Here is a 23,111-nt window from a genome sequence, read left to right as displayed (position 1 = left end):
CACCAGTGGCCTTTGGGTCTCACTGTGGCCGTCGTGAACCTGCTTGAAGTGCCTGATGCCTGCATTTCTCTTTGCTTATCTGGAAGCCATTTCCTACCAGCAACTCCTCCCTCCGCTTCCCCAAACCAAAGAGTCAAGTCTTGGGCATGGGTGGATAACCGGGAAAGGTGAAAAGCAAACCATTAGTAAAACGAGTTAGTTGTTAAAACGCATCTCTTTTGGTATACCCACAGGACTTCCAGTTGGCAATTTCTATGCTGCTTTATAGCTTGCTTTAATTTATCTAACTAATGACATGAAGGATATAAAATGGGTAAAACTATAGTGTTTGGCTTGCTTAAATTAAGTTTATGAGTTTTGCTTAAGCCTGCCAAACAAGTTAAATATTTCATGGCTTTCACAGGCTATAGTTCTAATATTTATAACTCTTGTGTACAGATTTCAAAAAATTATAATTACAACTCCCAGGATCCCAGATACAGCAGATGTTCAATATTTTCTACAATGTTGGCAGAAAATGCTTCTCATGCTCTTTTTGATCCCTTACCCATGTATTGTATCTGTTGGAACAAGCTGTTGATAAGAAAGTCTACTGTCATTCTTTCATTTTAACGACCTTGGAAAAAACTCTAACGTGAAACAGGAATAGAGATGGAAAAGGTGATTTCTATCCTTCTATAAAGATATTACTGCATGGAAATAATGTTTTACCTAATGGAGACTAACATAAAAGTGCATTTTGCCATGAGAGGCATTTTATTTACTTTATGACCACAATGCTTTTCTGTATAATTTCCATTTTTTCCCTAATTAAACATGCAAAATTTCTTTCTTTTCTGGGTGACTGACTTTCCTTGGCCCCTTTAACAAAACATGTACCTCATTTGCCCTTCAGGAAATCTTGAAAACCGTCCATCAGTCACTTACTTGTGTTAAGACTTTGTAAGTTTCTGTTTAAAGCAGTTGTGCTATCAGCTCTGGTCACTATAAACTCTCATATACAAATGTATTAATCCTATTTTCTGATGTTATAGAGAGACTCAGAGAGATTGGGCACTGCAGAAATTAAATTTAGATTTGGAAGTTTCTGGCTGCTGAGTTCTAGAATGCCTTGTGGCGGGATGCAGATTTGGAGAGCTCTGAAATATTCAACTTCCTCTACTTCCCAATTTGCCCAAGGCCAGTCTTGGATGGAAGGAAGACATGGTAATTAAAAAATGAGATAGAACTGAGTCTATTTCTCACTCAGTTCATGCACACAATTAATAGCAAAAAGAGACGTAAACATTGACATAGATTTTAGTTAATTTTCTTAGAGTTTAAGTATGTGAAAGACTTTGAAACTCACACCCTTGTAGAATACTATCTGTACATAGAATGTACAAAATATATCTAAAAATAAAAAATTCCTGAAAAATTGATAAACCTCAAATTTACAGATTCATGTATTTTTTCTTCCCACAGCGCCTTCTCTGTCTTCATTCTCAGATTCAAACTTTAAAACTACTCTGTGATGGCCAGGCGCGGTGGCTCACGCCTGTAATCCCAGCACTTTGGGAGGCCGAGGCGGGTGGATCACGAGGTCAGGAGATTGAGATCATCCTGGCTAACACGGTGAAACCCCGTCTCTACCAAAAACACAAAAAATTAGCCGGGCGTGGTTGTGGGCGCCTGTAGTCCCAGCTACTCGGGAGGCTGAGGCAGGAGAATGGCGTGAACCCGGGAGGCGGAGCTTGCAGTGAGCCGAGATCGCGCCACTGCACTCCAGCCTGGGCGACAGAGCGAGACTCTGTCTCAAAAAAAAAAAAAAAAAAAACCACAAAACTACTCTGTGATGAAATGAAATGTGACTTTCCAAAATAACTCCTAGCCCAAGGAGATGCCAGAGGAGCTTGCCTGAGAGAGGCATCACCACTGGAAATGGATGTAGGTGTACTTTGAAGAACCCAGGAATTGTAAAATGCGCTCAGCAGGAGTGACTACAGTGCTAAGGAGAATGAGCTGGTTCTCAGAAGGCAGCATGGTGGAGAGACCCCAGGTGAAGCAGAAGTGCCTTCTGGATGGTATGACATAATGCTGCCTTGCTGCTCACCTTGTGAAGGGGCAGTAGCCTGCTTGCTGTGTAGACATGGCCAGGTAATGCAGGCACACAGTGGCTCCTTATTACCCGTTTCTTGAATGTACTGAGAACATTTCAGGTGAGACATCAAAACCCAGCTTTAAGAGTGCAGGCTTGGAGGGCTTCATCAGCCTTTTCCACCTCTTCCCACTCTTCCAATGCTGTGTTCTCTGGGGTTCTTAATTCATTCCTCACTGGTAATACTGCAGGGACAATGTGAATGAGAATCTGTCGTCAATTCTGTCTCGATGTCACTGTTGGGAATGGGGAAACTGATAGAAGCTCTTTCTGGATGCTGTGAATTTTCCTCAGGACTGCCCTGAGAAATAACTTTTTAAAAATTTTCCATAGGTTTTTGAGGGAACAGGTGGTATTTGGTTACATGAGTAAGTTCTTTAGTGGTGATTTGTGAAATTTTGGTGCACCCATCACCTGAGTAGTATACACTGAACCCAGTTGGTAGCCTTTTATCCCTCACCCCCATTTTCATTTCCCCGCGAGTCCACAGACACCATTTTATCATTCTTATGCATTTGCATCCTCATAATTTAGCTCCCACTTATGAGTGAGAACATATGATGTTTAGTTTTCCATTCCTGAGTTACTTCACTTGGAACGATAGTCTCTAGTCCCATCCAGGTTGCTGTGAATGCCATTTAATTCATTCCTTTTTATGTCTGAGTAGTATTCTATCATACGTGTGTGTGTGTGTGTATATATATATATATATATATAGTTTCTTTACTTTAAGCCAAGCTGAGGACTTCTGTGAAGGCTCCGGCTGCTCTGTAGGTATGGAAATGTAGGAAAAGGGCATGAACTACAGACCTAGAGATGGGTGTGCTCTGCACTCCAGGGAGGTTACCTAAGCAGGATTATAGAGATTTCATCTTTGAAACAGAGAAAACAACAGTTTTACAGAGTTGTAGGATTCCAAAGTGTATTAAAAGTGCCAGGCAACTAGCAGACGCTTCCCGCCTACTTCCCAGAATTCCCTCCTCTGCATGGTTTGTGGGCCTCGAGGGACATTTTGCACAAGATTTAGAAGACACAAGTGAAACTGCAGCCATATTTTTGGGGCTGGCATTGCAGCTCACACCAACATTGTTACCTTTTGGCGTCCTGGTTGCCATGGGCATATTTGGGTCCTCTGGATCTCCTTCTTTGGCTTCGTTTTCCTCCAGGCAGGCATGTGTTTAGTTACTGGATGAGGATAAGCTTCATCTGCAGAACACCCTCATCATTAAAGGTGGAGTCTTGGAGGTGGTGAGACACTGATATGGCTTCTGGTCCACCTTCGCAGACTCCACTCATCTTTATGGGTTCCATTTTGTCCTGGTTCCCCTCTTTGCAGCTGTCTTTCCTTCATGTCTACCTGTCCTGCTGACTTCAGGCTTCGGCACCAAACACAGAAGCAACAGCTTCTGCGTTCTGTTTAACATCCTCCCACAATGAAGCAGAGCCAAAGCCCTGTATAAATTCATTAGTATGTATGTGTTTCCTAGGGGTTCTCCTTCTCTGTTTGAACTCTGACTCATATATCTATCAAAATACCCAACATAGTTCTCTGATCGTAGCAGACATCTCACTCGTTTCACTTCATTCACAGTCATTTGCGGGGAGGGTTAACTCTGCTGGACGCTGGGGTTGCGAAGATGAACAAAGTAGGATCTGATTTGCACACAATCTAGTGGAAGCAAGTAAACCTTCCATATTAATATGATTCTGGCAGCTCTGCCCCATTGGCCTTCTTAGCCATGAAGTTGGATTGTCTGTTTCCCCTGGGACGGTAGAGCTTGCCCATCCAGACTCTGGCCATGTGGTGATTTTGACACAGAAGAAATCCTAAATGGTCATGATGATTTCCCAGATATTAGTACTGCTAACATTTTACATGTCTAAAGCACTCACACTCCAAAATCTCTTTTCAGTGCATGATTATATTGGCCCTCACAAGGACATCATGAAGTGGTCAGGGTGAGTATTATTGTACCTATTTTATAGATAAAGAAACGGTGGCCCTGCAGCTGGATTTGCATTCAAAATTTCTGACTCTCAGGATAGAGCTCTTTCCACTATGGTGCAGATTTTCTTCTTGGCAATCCCAAAGGAGGACCTTGTTTAGTAAAATCAAAAGCCCAGAGGCTTTAAAGACTTGTAGATTGTCCTGTATAAAATGCGTGATTATTTGAAGGCTCACACATATACCATGTTGTCTCTTGTTTTCCAACTTGAGTAATGCCTCAAGCAAAGTCCGGGCCCTGGAGAAATCAGTGTTTAAATCCTTAAATGCATTTCTTTTGGATACCACCTAGTATTCATAAATAATAGCCCGTTTCTTAAAACCCAGCACCCTACATATTCTCATTAGGCATGCCTTATGTGTGCTTTCCTAACAAAATTCACTTAATAGCCCACAGAGGTTTGTCGCAGTGGATTTATCTTGCTGCCAGCTTCCAGAAATGTGTAAATGCTACTGCTCCCTTTTTCCTTTTTGGATTTAATCTGATTCACTTTCTCAAAGTTGAAATAATTTATAAAACATTTTAAAGCTAGAGAACCTGAAGCAAAGACCATTGCTGTCTGAAAGAAGAAAAAGAGAGATATCCCAGGGGGAATGTTAAGGGCTCTGTCTTACATTCTAATATACAGTATGCATTATCACGTATTTTGGAAAAATCTGCATTAGGCATGTGCATGCAAGTTTTAGTAGGTGATTGTTCATATTATGTAGCACTTTATACCAACTGCTCAGAGAACAAAACAGCACCCTGAGTTGAGGAATTGATTTGCAAGCTCATAATGTCTGAGATGATCTGCTTGTAGTATTCTCTTATTTAATTTAGCATGAAGTGTTACCTGAGAAATCGCAGGTCCTCAAATACATCCAAAGACAATTTAATGCTCATCTAATGCCTAAAACATAGTAATCTCTGGTTGAGGCCAGTGCGACAGGGTAGTGTGGAACAGGCAGGCATGGTATGAAATGTTTCATAAATCTTCACATAGGATGCATTTGTCATTGTCTCCAAAATATTTTAATGTTAACTTCTTCCTTTTCCGTTTCTGTTTCCCTTCTTAAAAATCATCTTAAAGGTTGCTGAACGTATAAGGAACACTATAGAATTTTACTAAAGTCACTAAAACTCAATGTAAAATCACAAATGTTGTTAGTAAAGCTACTGTTTTCCCATAGGGCCAAAAAACATTATTTTTGTGTGTATGTCTGTGTTTATTTAGCAGACAAGAACATACATTTTCTTCTGTGCTTTAGTAAAATTTTCTCCTATATGTAGGTGAAAAGTTCAAGTAATCTAATAAAACAAAGCAAAACAAACAAACAGAAAACAGGAGCAGCCAATTTGAAGGATCAGGAAATGCTGTCAATATAAATGTCTGTTGTTGATCTTAATCCTCAATCTTTATTCTTAGTCTGAGTTGCTTATCTCTACCTACTAGAATAGAAAAATGCAGCAAACCACTCACAAGTTTTTTAAACTACTGCTTAAGAGAGGTCCTTGATATCTGAATACTTTCTCTGAGAAATAACCTTGGAAACATGGAAAACTTCCAGTGCAAATTTATATCACAGCTAATTGGTATATGATTGTTAGAGGTAACAGCTAGCCGCAATGATACTGATAGCAGTGTGGTTCTTGTGGATCTTAGAGGAGAAATCGCAGTGGGCCCATTTGGTCTCAGGTGGATGGCTTTTAGACTTGCTATTGCCTGTCTTATTAATATTGTTTGCAGATTTCTGTTTGCATAATGAATTTTATTTGTCTTACAAGAGAAATTATTTTACAGATCTAAATAGACTAAGAAAACGTTGAGGATAAAAGTGCTGAAAGAAAAAGCATTAGTTTCCATGCTACTTAAAACAACAGTAACAACAACAACGACAAAACACACTTTCATTATAAAACGGTGTTTCCAGGTTTTTTCTCCTAGCATGAGTTCTGGATACCTGGGATTGAGGGTACTGGAGACGTACTCTTCACTATTGATATGGTTTGGCTGAGTCCTCACCTAAAATCTCATCTTGAATTATAATCCCAATGATCTCCACCTGTTAAGGGAGAGACCAGGTGGAGGTAATTGAATCATGGAGGCAGTTCCCCCATGCTGCGCTTGCGTTAGTGAGTGAGTTCTCGCGAGATCTGATGGTTTTATAAGTGCGTGGTAGTTCCACCTGCATTCATTTGACTTCCTGCAGCCTTGTGAAGAAGGATGTCTTGGCTTCCCCTCTGTCTTCTGCCATGATTGTAAGTTTCCTGAGGTCTTCCCAGCCATACTGAACTGAGTCAATTAAACCACTTTCCTTTATAAATTACCCCGTCTTGGGTAGTATTTTATAGCAGTGTGAGAATGGACTAATATGACTATATTCCCCTTTATACATTTTGAATTTTGTATCATGTACATGTATTACCTGATTAATAAATAATGTGAAATTTGAAAGCAGTTTTTAAAACAGGTTGGAGCAATGCCTTAATACATTTATTTTTGTTGACACTAAATGGCTTTTACTGAGTCAACTCAATTCAGTTTAACAAACAACTGGTATGTGCCAAGCTCTGGACTAGGCTCAGGGGGCGGTTTACAAAGGAACCTGCTTTCAAAAGGAGCTTAACATCCTAGTATGGGTTAACAGAGGCTATTCCATAATTCAAAGCCTCTTTTTGTTTGGACAAGTGTCCTAGCCAGTGTTCACTGTTCAGCACAGCAGAAAGCAGCCTCTCTCTTTGATTATCAAAGTGGTTACCTCTGGGGAAGTTTTTATACATCCACTCAACAAGCAGAGTGTCCGCTACGTGCAGGGCCCTTTGCAGGTGACTGATGGCAAGCAAGTCTAGTTCCTGCCCTCAAGGGGTTAACATCTAGGTGAGATGCAGTTTCATTTCTGTACTTCCAGTGTATCCTGATGTCTGAGAATAGGTATTCGAGATCTATCCTGTATTTTAAACAAATTGTGACTTAGGAGGTTTTGTTTGTTAGATCAACACTAATTCAACAATGGCTGATATTCCTAAAGGCTTAGTGAAATGCATAAATAGGAATATTTCAAATATATGTGGTATCTCTTAAATAAATCATTCCTTGATGCAGGGATGGGTCATTTATGGGATAAATATATTGAACCCAAATAGGATAAGTGAGCTGCTTTAAGTTCTACACTTAGCTCAATTGGAGCCATCAGACTTCTTTCCACAGTAGTTGAATTATGCAATGTGATTTGTTAATAAAGCCCATTGCCTGAAAATAGATAACAGGAAGATTTCTTTCTTTTTTTTATTATTATACTTTAAGTTCTAGGGTACATGTGCATAATGTGCAGGTTACATATGTATACATGTGCCATGTTGGTGTGCTGCACCCATTAACTTGTCATTTACATTAGGTATATCTCCTAATGCTATCCCTCCCCCCACCCCATGACAGGCCCTGGTGTGTGATGTTCCCCACCCTGTGTCCAAATGGTCTGATTGTTCAATTCCCACCTATGAGTGAGAACATGTGGTGTTTGGTTTTCTGTCCTTGTGATAGTTTGCTCAGAATCATGGTTTCCAGCTTCATCCATGTCCCTACAAAGGACATGAACTCATCATTTTTTATGGCTGCATAGTATTCCATGGTGTGTATGTGCCACATTTTCTTAATCCAGTCTATCATTGATGGATATTTGGGTTGGTTCCAAGTCTTTGCTATTGTGAATAGTGCCACAGTAAACATGTGTGCATGTGTCTTTATAGCAGCATGATTTATAATCCTTTGGGTATATGCCCAGTAATGGGATGGCTGGGTCAAATGGTATTTCTAGTCTAGATGCTTGAGGAATCGCCACACTGTTTTCCACAATGGTTGAACCAGTTTACAGTCCCACCAACAGTGTAAAAGTGTTCCTGTTTCTCCACATCCTCTCCAGCACCTGTTGTTTCCTGACTTTTGAATGATCGCCATTCTAACTGGTGTGAGATGGTTTCTCATTGTGGTTTTGATTTGCATTTCTCTGATGGCCAGTGGTGATGAGCATTTTTTCATGTGTCTTTTGGCTGCATAAATGTCTTTCGAGAATTGTCGATAACAGGAAGATTTCTAACACTTGCAATGAAAAACATGAATTCTTCAATTTCTATAAAGTTAGAAGGAATCTTATTTATAGCAGCAAACTAGCATCAAGAAAAAGGAAAGACCTAGAGGAAATATTTGATTAGAAAGGCAGGGATTTTGGAAGCAGAAGCCATGTCTCCTGTGAGGGAGATAGTGCTTAGAGTTCTGATTTGTTTGAGAAAGATAGTGTCTTTTTTTTTTTTTTTGATGGTAAGAAGATTGTTAGGCTGAAAAAATAATTCAGTCCTAAGACATTTTTTAGGTTCTAATAGTTTACTTAATATTTTTAGCCATTCCTTTAACAAAATCACAGATATGAAAATAACAAGGAAAAATTCACGTGTTTACATTATTATTGTGATATCGACCTTATTGGCATGATAACCTACCTTAGTAATATCACTTTTGGGGGATGCTTCTGAAAATCAGAATATTTTCTAATTGATTCTACTTTAAAACATCATTGAAGTGATGTCTGCTGTCTGGCTTAGTTGTGGGCTGAAATAAAGCCATAATTCTAAGTCTCCAGCAAGGTTAGGCCTTACATGGCAGGCTAGACAAATTGAATCTTAAAAGATTTAATCTTCACTGCTTTTTTTTTTTTTTTTTTTTGGAGCTGTCCTTTTCCAAAAGCTAATGTAAGGATTTTGGAACTTGAATTATTTTATGTTGTATATTTATCTTTGTTTTTTATAAATTTAATAGTCTGTAGGTTCATCCTCCAACACTAAAATAATAGAGATGAAATCTGATTTGAACCATTCAGCTTTGTATTGCCAGTGATGTTATCAGAGGAGCTACAAGAGGAATTTCCCTAAATGGGCACATAAATCTTACAAATGTGAAGCTGGTGCTCCAATTTGTATTCCGAGTAATAGGAGCCTTCTTTGAATGAAGAGTTTGTTGTAATGCTAGGTTGATGTTAGATCATTGACGCTTAACCCAGTGACTCTTTAGCCGTTAGGAACTCCTGGATGTGCCAAACACACTTGGCATTTTTGGCTTACTTTGCTTCTGACCAAAATTAATATCATTAAGTCCATAATGATATATGAAACAAACATATAAACAGGAAACCCAAGGAAATTCTCCAAGGAAAAATAGGAAGAAAATACAAGGAAGTACTGAAAAGATCGTCATCTAAGGAAACCAAATTCATATGAACAGCAAAAAGATAGTGTTCAACCTGGCCCTCACTGCCCATGTGGGCACTTAGCAATCTGGCACCTGCTGCAGTAGCTATAAGCCCCTTGCCTGAGGAGAAGAACTGTTTCCAATTGGTGTATATTGTTGGGTCCACAAACAGGACTTCCTGGGGAGAATGTCAGTGCCAAGGACCTGGATTTTTGTCATTCAGATTGAAGGGCTTTTCTTACAGCCACCCTAGAGCAGATTTTTCACAATCTTTTATTGGCTCCGTGTCCCCTGAAGATGCTCTAGACCAGTGCTGCTCAAATGGAATGTGCATACAAAGCACGTGGAGATCTTGCTAAATGCTGCCTCTGGTTGAGCAAAATAGGTTGGCATTTCTCACAAGGTCTGTTGGGTCTGAGTGACTAACCGGATCCTGGGTGATCCTGACCCTGCTGATTTTAGCATGTGAAAATCCCATAGACCATGCTAAAATCCCAAGACTTAACCAGAAGCTCTCAAAGGGTGGTCCTTGAAAGCAGCATCAAAACTATCATGGTGTAAATTCTCATGCCTCATCCCAGACCTAATAAATCAAACTCTGAGGGCAGAGCACAGCTGTCCCTGTTTTAACAAACCCTTCCAGGTGATTCAGATACATCCTGAAGTTTGAGAACCAATGCTTTGAAACTAGTGGTTTTGAACCAGGCCTAATGAGCTGGGTCTTTGAAAAAAATATCAAGTCCAAACGTGGTGACTCGTTTCTCTAATCCTAGCACTTTGGGAGGCCCAGACAAGAGGATTGCTGGAGCCCAGGAGTTCGAGACCAGCCTGGGCAACATGGTGAGACCCTGTCTCTTTTTCTGAAAAACAAAAAAGCCCGTCCAACTTAGGGTAAAACAGCATTATTATTATCTCTATCTTATGAACGAGGAAATGAAGGGCAGGTGAAGTACCTGTCCACCATTGCACAGTTAGTGGGCAGTGAGGCTGGAACTGAAATCTAGGACTTGTTACTCCAGAGTCCTTGTTTTCTCTACTCCCCTAGCCTGTCTGCTGAGGGTATTTACAGGATGGAATCTGAAAGTGGAGACTGATGTCGTTTGTACTGCTCGGCCTACAGTCTGTGGCCGAAGAGCCCATCAATCTAGGTTCTTTGAAGAGAACTCTATTCTATGAGGTCTTTCACATCATTTGGCATTTCTCCCCGTCAGTCACCAAGTATACACTTAATTTCTTTTTAAAAGCCACCTGGTTTTGTTTTTTGTTCATGTGTATGCCTTTTTGTTAAGTGGATGAGGGATGTGTAATCTATCTCATGCATAATTTGTTTAAGACGAGTCATTAAGAATGCACTAAACTTTAATATGCTGTATATGTTCCTGCTAGCGTTCTTTTCCCCGTGTAAATGATTTTGAAAGTTTTAAAAATAGTTTTTAAGGTTTTATTGCATGATATTGTTTGCAAGACCTCATTTTAAAGCTCTAAAATTAACATTTCTTTCCTATCAATTTTATCTTCTGTTTGCCTGTTATTGATTTTTTTCCCCCTCTGCGTGTCTAATGGAAACAGAGCTAATGGGTCTTTGCTTTGTTTATTCCCTTGCTTAGGCAGCAGCATTGTTTTGATGTGGTCAGCACAGATCTAGGAATAGGGCTGTGAGTGGCAGCAGAGAGACTTCACCAACACACAGCATTTTATTTGCATAGATTCTGAAATAATCCTCTGTTGCTCCCTTACATTGTCACTGTTCCTTTTTGTTTGCTTCATTTAGTTGTGCTTTGGTGAGGCAGCCTCGTTTTCCTTCAAGGATATCCTTGTGAGTGATAACCACAAAAGATATATATCCTCCTTGAATGACTAGGAAGATCAAACTAACTGCCACCTGTGAGAAGCTTCACCCTGATTCATGAGGCAATCACAACTTCTGACTAATCCACCAGCACCAGCTTTTAAACCAGGGAGAATCCTTGAGGGGTGGGGGTGGGTGGCAGGATGCTGATTGCTGCATTTTATCTACCAACCCACAAATAATTCAGAAAAAGTGCACCTTTCACTTATTCCTTAATAAATGCAGGATGTATTTATTGAGGTTTCGTTCCTAGGGGTAGGGAATGTGGAGTTTAAAAACGTGAGTGTTGTCAAAATCCTTCAGATGGATGATTGCGTCTTTTGTCAAATTTCAATGATCTGTGATAATAAGCATCAAGTACAGAATTAGAGAAAAATAGATATGCAGAGGAAAAAGCAAAAAGGAGTGGACCCTTCCCTGACAAACTCACGACATGATCATTTGTTACTGAGTTCAACTCTCTAATCTATGGATAGATTCAACCTCAAGATAATCACTAACCTTTACATATTCAATGGTTTCTGTCTCTTTGCCCACCAAATCTTTTTACCAGACTCACCAGCCAAGCTGATCTGGCCTCTGATGCAAATATTAATGAGCAGTGAAATGGCCCAAAGACAGGAAGCAGGAGAGAAGGAAGGGGAATTGATAAGCCACAAATGGATAATTATTCTCTGAATAATTAAAAGCTGATGCTATGCAAGGGAGGAACACAGCTCAAAATACTGATGTAACAGAAAATATATATTTTCTCCACTTGTGGAATTCTCATCTGAACTTTCCAGAAGTTATCAGAATGAGGCCCTTTTATCAAGTGATTCCCAACTTGGAAGCACCCGCTTCTTGCTGCCAGTGTGAGCCTGTGCCAGCAGAGGTGCTCATGGAGCGGGCGAGGACCGGAGCGCCGGCTTCAGTCTTGATTTGTTGTGCAGCTTTAAACAAGTCACCTTATCACCAGCTCTCTATTTTCTTATCTGTTTAGCCAGGATTATGTTGGCTGCTCACCCAGCAAATATATTTTAAAGATTAATGGAAGAGTGCTGGCGTAGTAACTTTGAACTCCTTATGTCAAAATGATACGCCGTTCTTGTTATACCATTAAAATTAATAAAGAAATATTGAACTCACTTTTATCAAAACACAGAACAACGCTAACCCACACGCTGTATCCAGAAGACCTAAGTGTTTGGTTTTAATAGTTGCTCGAGGTATGGAGTGGGGAAAGTTAAGTGTAGCTCCAGGCCAGTATTTTCTCTTAGAAGTCTGTTGCACACATCACACATCATGAGGATTTTCTCCTAATCAGTTGATTGGACTTCTAAAATGTTTCTTTCACTCCACTCTTTTCCTCCCTTCACTCAGGAACCCACCACCTTTGTTCCTAGCTGATGAGAATTGAGAGGGGCTGCCTTTGCCCATCAACTGTCTGGGGCTACAGCAGTTAAACTTTTTTCCATTTATGTTCAGTAATCTTGGAGGGGCGAGGACAGTTGCTTTCATTTCACCTCCTGAAAGTGTATGAGGAATTTACTACAGGAAATGAACAGCTCAGAGAAAAAAAATAGATTAAATGGTTGTGCTCATGGAGGACTCACGTTGTTTGTCAGGGATAAAAAGTAATTTGACTTTGTTGGTAGCTTTTCAAAATTCTTCAAATATATATATAGCTGCATGTCATATTACAAGTGAATAAATATATTTTGGGGACTTAACAATGTAAGCAGCATTGACTAGGTCCTGAACAAAATGTAAAATGGATAAAAGGCATAACTTCAGAAAGATTACAGTCAAATAAAAGAAACTATGCAAAATTTAGAAAATTCTTTAAAATTAATGCACTGATCTCTTCAGTAATTAATATCTCAACTAAAAAGCCACAGCAAAAGGAGCTTTTAAGTCACTCAATACATACTGTGTACATCTTTAATTAATGCTTGGCCTCTCATATTCAAAGTATTTTTAGGTTTGATTTCTTCCAAATGTTGTATAAACCTCACTAATTATATGTACATACTGAATATCAGACCATATTAAGTTAGTGTGAAGGTGCAGCTAATTCAGAAAGAGAATGGGACAAGTATTTAAAAGTTTTCCATAATTTGAGAGGCTTTTAGGTCAGGAAATGAGGACTACAACATCTGGTTAAAACTAAAAGAGAATTTTAACTAATTGTTCAAGTTGGACAATAGCCAAAACCCTGGAGTTAGCACACCTGGATAATATCTGTATAATGTTTCTAGAGAAATATATTCTGGTAAGGAAGAAAATAATAAAACTTTTAAAGACTAATGGGGAGAATAGAGAACTTTTAGGAAACAAATTTATGAAATAATGTATAATCATGTTTCAAGCTTTAGAAGACAAACCAGGTTATATGGAGAAATAAAAGAAGCACCATGAAACCTGTGTGGTTAAAAAAATGTCTTTAAAGTCTTGTTATGCAAACAGACCAAGGAGGTTTAACACTTCAGTTTTCCTCATAGGTGGCGTATACTTGCTATCCAGTGAGACGGATTTAGATTTACCTTTTGTTTCAATTTTGATAAATATTTCAATTCTCCTAAAAAACAGGGAGGCATTACATTTGAGGTGAGTCGGTTAGTGAAGACAAAGGAGGAATGGGAGGAATGTCAGGCTGTAGATTGGAAGCAGGAAAAATGAAAATCCTTAGAAAATGTGTTTAGTAACCCATAGGCATTCATGTTTCTCAGTCAAAAAACAAAGGAAAAAGAAAAAACTGCCAAGGTATTTAAATATCATTTACTGAATGACTGAATTAAAACAAAAAATCTAGCTTTCACAGTGTAATGGCCATACAAATGGATTTCATACACTTGTGTTTTTCAGAGGTGCGACATTGCTAGTAGTATGGAGACAATGTATGGAAGCCATTTTAAGAACTATGGCCTTGTCGATAAGACCATCTCTGGTTCTTTTTCTTCATTCCCACCATTATATATGATGACTTGCTCAGACTGAATACCTCGGCTTCTTATTGGAAATTTGGAAACAGAAGCAGAATTTTGGTATACAACTGCAAATTAGAAAGGATGACTAATAGCTAGGAACTGTAAACCAAAACCATGGTTGCCACCACCAAAGTTATAGTATTAATAAAGTTATAGTATTAGTGAAATGGTAGTATTAATAAGATATGGCACAGCCAAATTATAAGCACTAACCTGCCCATATGTATATGATGCCCAAGTGCCAAAATTATTGACCCACTACTGATTGGGTTTTAAAACCAGAATGAAACTTTAGATTGCTAAAGGTAAATTTCAAGCTATATCTTATGGATTAAAAGATGTAAGATTCAGGTATTTATAAATACTAGATATAATTAGTTTAACCTCAAATAAAACTTAGAAATAAATCTTAAAAAGGGGAATTTACTAATCAGCCTGTAGAGAATTGCAGGATGATGAGCCATATTGAATAAAGAATAAATAATGAAGAAAAATCTGATTACTTTCTTGATAGAATTCTGGAAGATTAAGTCAATGAAATTGGTATATTATACTTTGATTTTGGTTTTACAGATCATGAAATTATATTTGCAAATTTTATGCAAATTTACTAAGAGATTAATGTTGTCATGTTCTGTAGACCTAGGACAAAGAAAATCCTGTTAACAACATTGGTTAAAAAATGTACAAAGAGATGCCAAGGTCAGGGATTCTGTGTCTAGAAGAGCTAGATGGTTTCATTCCCTTTATAGCCACATTTCTCACCTTTTCCTGGATGCACATAGCCCATAAATGGTTACAGCTGATTACAATAATGGGCCGGGGAAGTCAGCACACCTACTGACAAACCTGTATGTGGTATCATTATATCACTCATTCTTTCAATAAATACGTTTTGGACACTCACTGTATAGTCCAGGCATTGTTTGAAAGCCTTGGAGATATCAGTGAACAGAACAGATGAAATCCTTTCCCTGCTGAAATTTATATTACAGTGGGTGGAGGCAAATAATAAGCATAATAAAAATGAAAATTGTATAATAAGTTAGAAGGTGATATGTGCTGTAAAAAAAAAAAAGCAGAGCAGGGTAAGTTTATTAGGTGTGTTGAGGAGTGCAATTTAAGGTATAGGTCTAATTAGGAAGATAATATTTGAACAAAGACTTAAATGTCATAAGTAAGTTGGTCATATCAGGGAGAAATGTGTTCCAGGAAGAGAGAACAGACAGCATGCAGGTCCTAAGAAGGGAGTGTTGATCTGGGGAGCTCAGTAGTAGATGAAGTCAGAGTTAACAGGGGACCCCACTGTGTTAAGTCTTTTTTGGCCATTGTAAGCACTTCAGCTATTATACTGAGTGTTAGAAGAGTCATTGGATAGTTTTGAATAGAGGAGTGAAATGATTTAACTTGGTTAAAAGGATCATTCTGGCAACTGTTAAAAAAAAAATACTCTAAGTGGACAAGGATAGAAGCAGCATGACCCCTTAGAAGGCTCTTAAAGCAACACAGGGTTTGCTTTATAGAATGTAATTATTTTAGAAGCCACAACCTTGAATTTTATAGCCTAAATTCCATGAAGGCAAATATTTTTATTTCAGTGTACATTTAAAATTAAATTATTTCCAAGAGTCATTTATTGAAACACTATTTGATCTTCAAATTTTCAAGACCATAAATCAAATACATAATTTAATTAGTGTAGTGATTTATGTGTGCAATACTTTACAGCTTTCTGTATGCTTTCACACGCAAAAACTTATTTAAACCATGCAAAGACTGTGAGGTTGGAGAGCTGATTATCACTATTTTGTCTAAGGTAAAGATAGCTTATGTAACTAGTTAGTAGCAGAATCAGGATGGAAAGCAGGCATTCTTACTCTAAGCTTAAAGCTCTTTCCACTCTATCTCTTTGCTTCAGACGAGTCTTTGGAATTTGTTCTATAGGACATGATCTACATTAAAATTATTGTTAATGACCTACAAATGAAGGGAATTTTCAGAAGATATTAAATCAGAGGGGAAGGGGTACTGCACAGGCAATTAATGAGAGAGAAATAATAAAAATCAATCCTGATAACTTCGATACTTTATCTCCTGACCTCTTACTTTCACCTAAAAGTCACTTATTCAAATACTACTAGAAATTGGAGCTCACTCAAGGTCAAAACTTATGGTGGTGTGGCTACTAGCCAAAGCTAGCTTTCTGTCAAAATTATCTTTAAAAGAGGCTAGGCTGAAGGTGCCTTTTAGGTCAGATATAAAGGTATTTCAAAAACCTTGGGTCAGACACACCTCTTAAAAAATTAAATGATGTGAGATTTGTCAAAAATTAGTAAGGTCTGTGAAACTCCATTTAAGAAGTGAAAGTATCATAGATCATAATGCTTGCCAGCCTTTTAAACGTTAAAACACTTTTTTTTAAATCAGCTTGAAAAACAGTCAAGTTGTTACTTTAAGTTTCACTACCAATGGCTGTCCTTTTCCTACTTCATTCTCATCTCAAAACCTCTGAGCAGTCCTTCTAATAGCTGAATGAGCTATTTTATGATATATAATTTCAAACTTTCTAACAAGTTTAACATTGAGTGAGGATTCAGACTTTGCCTTACAGCTCTGTCATTCCTCTGCCATCTTGCAACCATGACCAGTCTCAGAAGTCATGCTTCCTAGGTTGACCAGTAAGCCCACTTGATTGGGCTCAGCTCTGGCTCCAGAGAATGCATTGTTTCTCCAAGTTTTCTGTGCTTGCAAGGGAAAAGCAGTGTGAAGAACAAAGTTGGGAAAGTTGAGGTGTTGCATAGCAGAATCTCCCCATGAATGAAGTGGGCTAATCAATCGAGACTGTATAAAATAATATTTATTGAACTTTTGCAATATGTCAGGCGCTGGGTCTGATACTTTCCATTTTATTTCTCAACCCCATGAGGAGAAAGTAAAATATATTTACATTTTATATATAAATTGAGTCTCGGAGGCTTTAGGTGACTTAAGATTCCAACCAACAAGGATTGACTCCAAGTCCCACAGGGTGTATTTTTCCCCCATCAAACTGCCTCCCGTAATTGATCTAACCCCAGATCTTATGCACAATTCTCTGAGCCCTGTGGCTACATCCTTTACATTGTAACAGGGAGGCGAATGCCTTTGAGTATATGAAAATGCCATGTCCATACATATTGTGGCTGTGGATTAAATTGACTCACTCACTGAGAAAACATTGATTGGAATGAGGACAGCTCAATGTAAATTGTGATGAAAACTGAAGTGAATTAGCTGGGAAAGATGTACATCCTAGGGCCACATATTGTTCAATGACACCTACCCTACATGAGTGAGTGTTCTTTATACAAAATAGAAGGCTCCACTGGCTCTCAAGAGAGATGACATAGCTAAAAGTCAGAATCCACATCTAGAAAGCCCCTTTTTCTTTAATTTCTGGTTTGGTTAAATACAATTACTAAAATGCAGTGTGTTAAAATAGGAAAAGAGCCACAAAAGAAAGTAAAATGATTATGCATTGGAGTAAAATATTGGTGATTATTTCTGAAAGAAATGCTGACGGACTATGGGTGAAATCTGATTAGAAGATTAATGTCAGATAAATTAGCCAGAGATAATCTCTCCATATTGATTTAAATCACATCACTCAAAAGAACGGCCCCTCCTGAGTCTCAATGTTCTTTCCGCAATAATGACCTAGATTCAGAGCAATACCTGATATTCCACTCCATCCTCCTCTTCATTGCCCAGGAAGATATCCTGACCCTATTTGTCTTTCTTTCAAGTCTAGAATGTTGTTCTCTCAAGATCATTGTTTTCTTTAAAAACATAAAGACTTCATTTTTTTCCTACTGATAAGTCATATTCTGATATGCATCATTTATGTTGCTTTGGAAATGAACTATCACATCTTAAGTTTTGTTACTAAGTGCAGTAACACTCTACTTGTAGAAGTTACAGAGTGAATTTATGAGCAGTTTTATAACATAAAACCTCAATTTTATTTTCCCCTACTTAATATTTAAGATCAATTTCTTGAAGGAAATAAACTACACTTGCTCAGAGATTGTCTGATGGAGGCAACCTTTCTTAGGCTTGCAAGTTAAAATTTGAAAACATAATAAGAGGAAAAAAATCAAAAGAGGTGGAACCAAATTAGGCCTCTCCCTCGCTTCTCTTTCCTTCCTTTTTCCTCGCCTCTTTTTCTTTCCTTCCACCTCCCTCCCATTTGCTCTTTTGTTATCCTTGTAACTGAAAAAGGCAATAATCTGAATAGGTAGGGCAGAATAAACAGGTATGGTCCCTTAGCATTTTAGTGTTTTAAAAAAAAAAGACATCAGTACTGATAAATTCACACTGGGTGATGCACACAAAAGATACCTAAACAATGCTCTCAAAAACTGCTAAAAAATGTCTCAAGAGAAAAATATGTATTTTCATGATTCTAAATAAAGATGTTTGAACTAAATACAAGTTAGTGTTTATCAATGTTCTTTCTATATTTTCTTTGCATAAGAAAGGATTAAGTCTTTTGTTATGTAATTAATCAAGTCTTCTGGGAATCAGTTTATATGTGAAATGTTAAGGTTGGACAGGCGATGTCCAAAGTTCTCTTCAGTTCTAAAATACCGTGACAGTAAAACATCTCAAAATATTAGGTTTGGTGTCCTTACATGCTACTCTTTTTGGATTATGAATACATCGTTTAACTCATGAGTATTACCTTTACCCACAAACCTTCATTTTCAAACCTGTTTCCTCAGGAATCACATGGGATGAAATGTCAGCTTTAGCTCATCCAAATTTCAGGAAGATATATAAAATGCCTAATTCCTGGTAGAAATTTAATAATAGTATTGATTGATGATAATGAACTTGAACTCTACTATTAGAGAACTAGCATCATCTTTCCCTTCATGGAAGATCACTCACAGGGAGGTGTGAATTTGGTTGCATGACGGCACAATTTTATCAAGTTTTAGATCTAGGATGGTTTAAGGCTACCCTGCATTCACCCAATGGGAAATAGAACAAGGAAAAAAAGCTCTCAACGGAAGAGGGAAAGGCTGCCTCAAAAAAGACTTAAGAGATGGTTTTGCTAGTTTTCCTTCTATACTATACTATGTTTGTGAATTCTTTTAAACTTCTAAGCCAATAGCATACAGCACAGGTAATAGGATCTAACTTTGCCTGTTTCAGACTAAAGACTCAAGACATTTTACGAAGGTTTCAGGTTCAGCAAAACAAAAGGCATTACATTAAGCACGTTTTTCTTAACTGTTAAGCACATGTATCCATGAAATTACGTTTTTTGTTCATTTAGACAAAATCCACCTGGCAGGACCACTTTAAAATCTAAGAAGCCTTGTGAGTTCATTTTCCCAGCACAAATAACATATTTGCACTTAGAAACTGAAACACAATATTTTCCCAAGAAATTAATTCTACATTTAGAAGTTTCCACTGAAAACAAACTATGGTTTTAATAAAGGTCTTGAAATTCAATGGCATGTGAATGTTTCTGTATTGGAGTACAGCTTACATTCATTGGGAGTATGACTAAATTTCCTATTTAATTTTAGATTAATGAAATAAATACTTTAATATAGCCCTCTCTTTATTTTTTCTAATCCTAATATTCTATGAATGAACAGGGCAACAAGCCAAGTTCTGGGCTTACTTTCTGCCTCCCACACAGGGTCAAAAGGCTAAAATTACTTAGCAAACTATCCCACTCTTAGGACAAAGGAAGTTGTAGGAAGTCTTTTGGTAATCACAGAGATGTGATGAAGAACTCTTTTCTCTGGCGATGAGATGATTCACCATAAAACTCAAAAGCAGGCTACAAAATGGGTGCAGTGATCTGTTTTGGGGACTTGGGAATAAGTGGCCTCACTCAGCTACAAGGGCAAAGTGAAATGATACCTTAGCAGTTTCCAACAGCTCAGAAAACTCCACTCTGACATTTCATTTTACCTCGGCAAACAACTGCAGTGAAAAATAGCCCAGACACATTATAGGATATGCCCTTATGCATGATATTTTGTATCAGATATATCAGTCACATTGCAAAGGACTTAGATCAACTTAAAAAAAATAAAACCCAATAGAATGATTACAGCCGCTGCCTAGAATGACAAGTATTATCAACAAAAATTAATCAGGCGCATCTTTTAGTGAACTCAATTAATAATGTGCAACAACAGGGTCTCTTTTCTTAAGATGAAAATTAATTAGTGGAGGGAAGGTCACTTGGAGATGCTGACATCACTCATCAGAATGCTCTGGCAGCTCTAATTATTTGTCTTCCAGGCTTGGGTGATCAGAAATTATTGCAATACCTGAGCAACATTTTGAAAAAGCTTTGTGCATGGCTCTTTTAATTAGACCTGGTATTTGATTAATGCAGTGGAAGCGTTTAGATCAGCCTCTTATCATTGAGTGACTTAGAAGTTTTAGGGAATTATACTGTAGAAGACAGGGTCACTGAAGAGGTTTTGAATCTATATATTTTTATTAAAAGAGTTATAATGTTAAATTCAATTTATCTTTCTCTTATAAGCACTTTGTTCATTGCCAAGCATGATTATATGTGGGATAGAATTTATTAATTTGTATTTAAAACGTATTTTTGCCTCTCAGATAAAATAAGTATGCTTGGAGTTTTAGAAATGAACATTTCATTTGAAAATCTTTAATGACTTAGTGTAGGAAAACATCTCAAAAAAACATAAGCATAATCATTATATCAAAATTCGACATTAAAACATTCATCAGGCTCTTTCATGTTCCGATGTTGCAGGCTTATAATGTGAGTATAGAGGCACACTATCTTGGGAAAATAGACCAAGGAAAACATTGTGAGGCTGACACTGTTGATGTAAGTGTATTTCATGAGTTGAATAATTGAATTTCCAAATTTATGAGGATTAAAAAATGAGCTATAGTGATAATACTTGTCTATATTAAGTGTGTAATACTTTAAGTATGATGTTTCGGCTTTTAATGCAATTGTGTATGGCATTCATAGCCATAGTACCTTTGTAGCTGATGTTCACTTAATACATTAAATGTCAGCTATGGTTTGGGTATAGAGTTCTTCAGAGATCACAGGATGAAGTGGAATTACGGTCACTTTCATAATAGCATTTTTGTCTGTAGGGGGATATATTCAAATCTTTAAAACAATGGTTTATAAAACATATCTAACATTGTACCTGACTTTCTGTGGTTGAAGATTCATTTACCTGAATGTATTAATTTAATTTTTACCTTTTGTCATAGGATGGAGGGTGATAAGGCTCAGGTTGACTCTTCTGTGGAAACAAAGTGGAGGGTGGCCTCTCTCTGGAAGTCCCAGCTCAAGATGATGGTGAGTGAAGTACACTCTTCTCCATTCCTCCTCTACAAATCCAGGGGAGGCATTCCTGTGAGGTTGACTTTACAAAGAGAGAAATACCCTGAAATATGTTTTTTTAGGATTCATAGCAATGGAAGGTGATACTTCTTACTGTGGGAGGAAAAATCCCCAGCACTCTGTCTTGTATTTGTCCCATCCGTACGTATTGCTTCTATTTTTTTTTTTTCCTTTTTCTTTAATACCATGCAGGTTGTCTGGCTGTATATAGTATTTTGGGTTGTGATTGCAGTAGAAAATCTCAGATAGACAAAAGTATCCAGAGAGCAAATCTCCCTTCAGCCCATCTCACCCTACCTACCATCTCATACCCCTCCTAAAGTCAAAAGCCCTTCCTGCTGGAGGAAATAATTCTAAAGTAGCAAATGTTCTCCAGGGGCTGATGGGGCTGCACTTGCTGAGCAAAGAGGGAATAAGTAACTAGTAGGGCCCACGTTTGGGCCTTGCAATTTTGCTGCCCGTTTACCCACCAATCCAATAGTATATGTGTATGTATCTATCTATAAATAAACATAGAGATACACATCTTTTTTGAAGAATACGGTTTGTTTTATGTACAATTGCTGAGCCAATTAGAGAAGCAGCATGGGGTAGTAAAAGGAGATTGGCTTTAGATCAAAGAAACCTGGGGTCAAGTCTTGAATCTGCAGTTTAATATCTGTGTGATTATGGGTGAGTTAATCTCTCTGGACCTTGGTGCCTTCACCTGAAAATGGAGATAATAGCCCCCATCTCATGAGGCTAGGGGTGGGAAAATTAATTGAGATAATGTGAAATACTATAGAGATAACATGAAAATATCTCCTATAGTGATTGAAACATTGTAGTAGCTCAATAAATGTTAATTCCACTTAGAATCTCAGGTACTGATGTTTGATTATCTTTCAACTATTTGTAAAGGGATCAAACTGCCCTGCATTATTTTCAGTTTTATAGCCCATCTTTAAACTGGGATGAAGTACATTTTTAAGACATAAATATAAATACACCCTTAAAAATCAACAAGTTGATATTTATATAGCTTAACTATCTAGCTTATATAGTTCAAATTATCAATATTAGAATTATCTGGGATATAACTATGATTTAGATATTTAAAAATTAAGTAACTTATCCTACACTTACAGGTAAAACATTTTAGATACTTATTTCTACTAATGAATTATGCATGCAAAAGCCGAATGGGGCTCATTGATTTATTTTCCCTCTTTTATGCCTTGATTTTCAGGCTGTGTGCAAAGCAGTGTATATTTTTTCTGTCTTGAACTCCCACTGACTATATTATGCTCATGGGGCTCTTCAAGTGGAGGAGACACGCAGCTTTGCTCACGGATGGCAGTTTGGCCTATAAAGCCAAGGTAGTGAGCGGGCATTTGGGAGAAAAGATTTTAAAATTAGTGTCAGATGTGGAATTACAATGCTGAAGTACAACATCTCCACTTAGATGTCAATTCTATTCACACTTCTATTGCACCTCTAAAAAACCCATCATTTAAGAATCTTAAAGGCTTA

This window comes from Nomascus leucogenys, chromosome 5 (assembly GCF_006542625.1).
Source record: "Nomascus leucogenys isolate Asia chromosome 5, Asia_NLE_v1, whole genome shotgun sequence".
Classification (NCBI taxonomy): Eukaryota; Metazoa; Chordata; class Mammalia; order Primates; family Hylobatidae; genus Nomascus; species Nomascus leucogenys.
Note: the sequence above shows the minus strand (reverse complement) of the source record.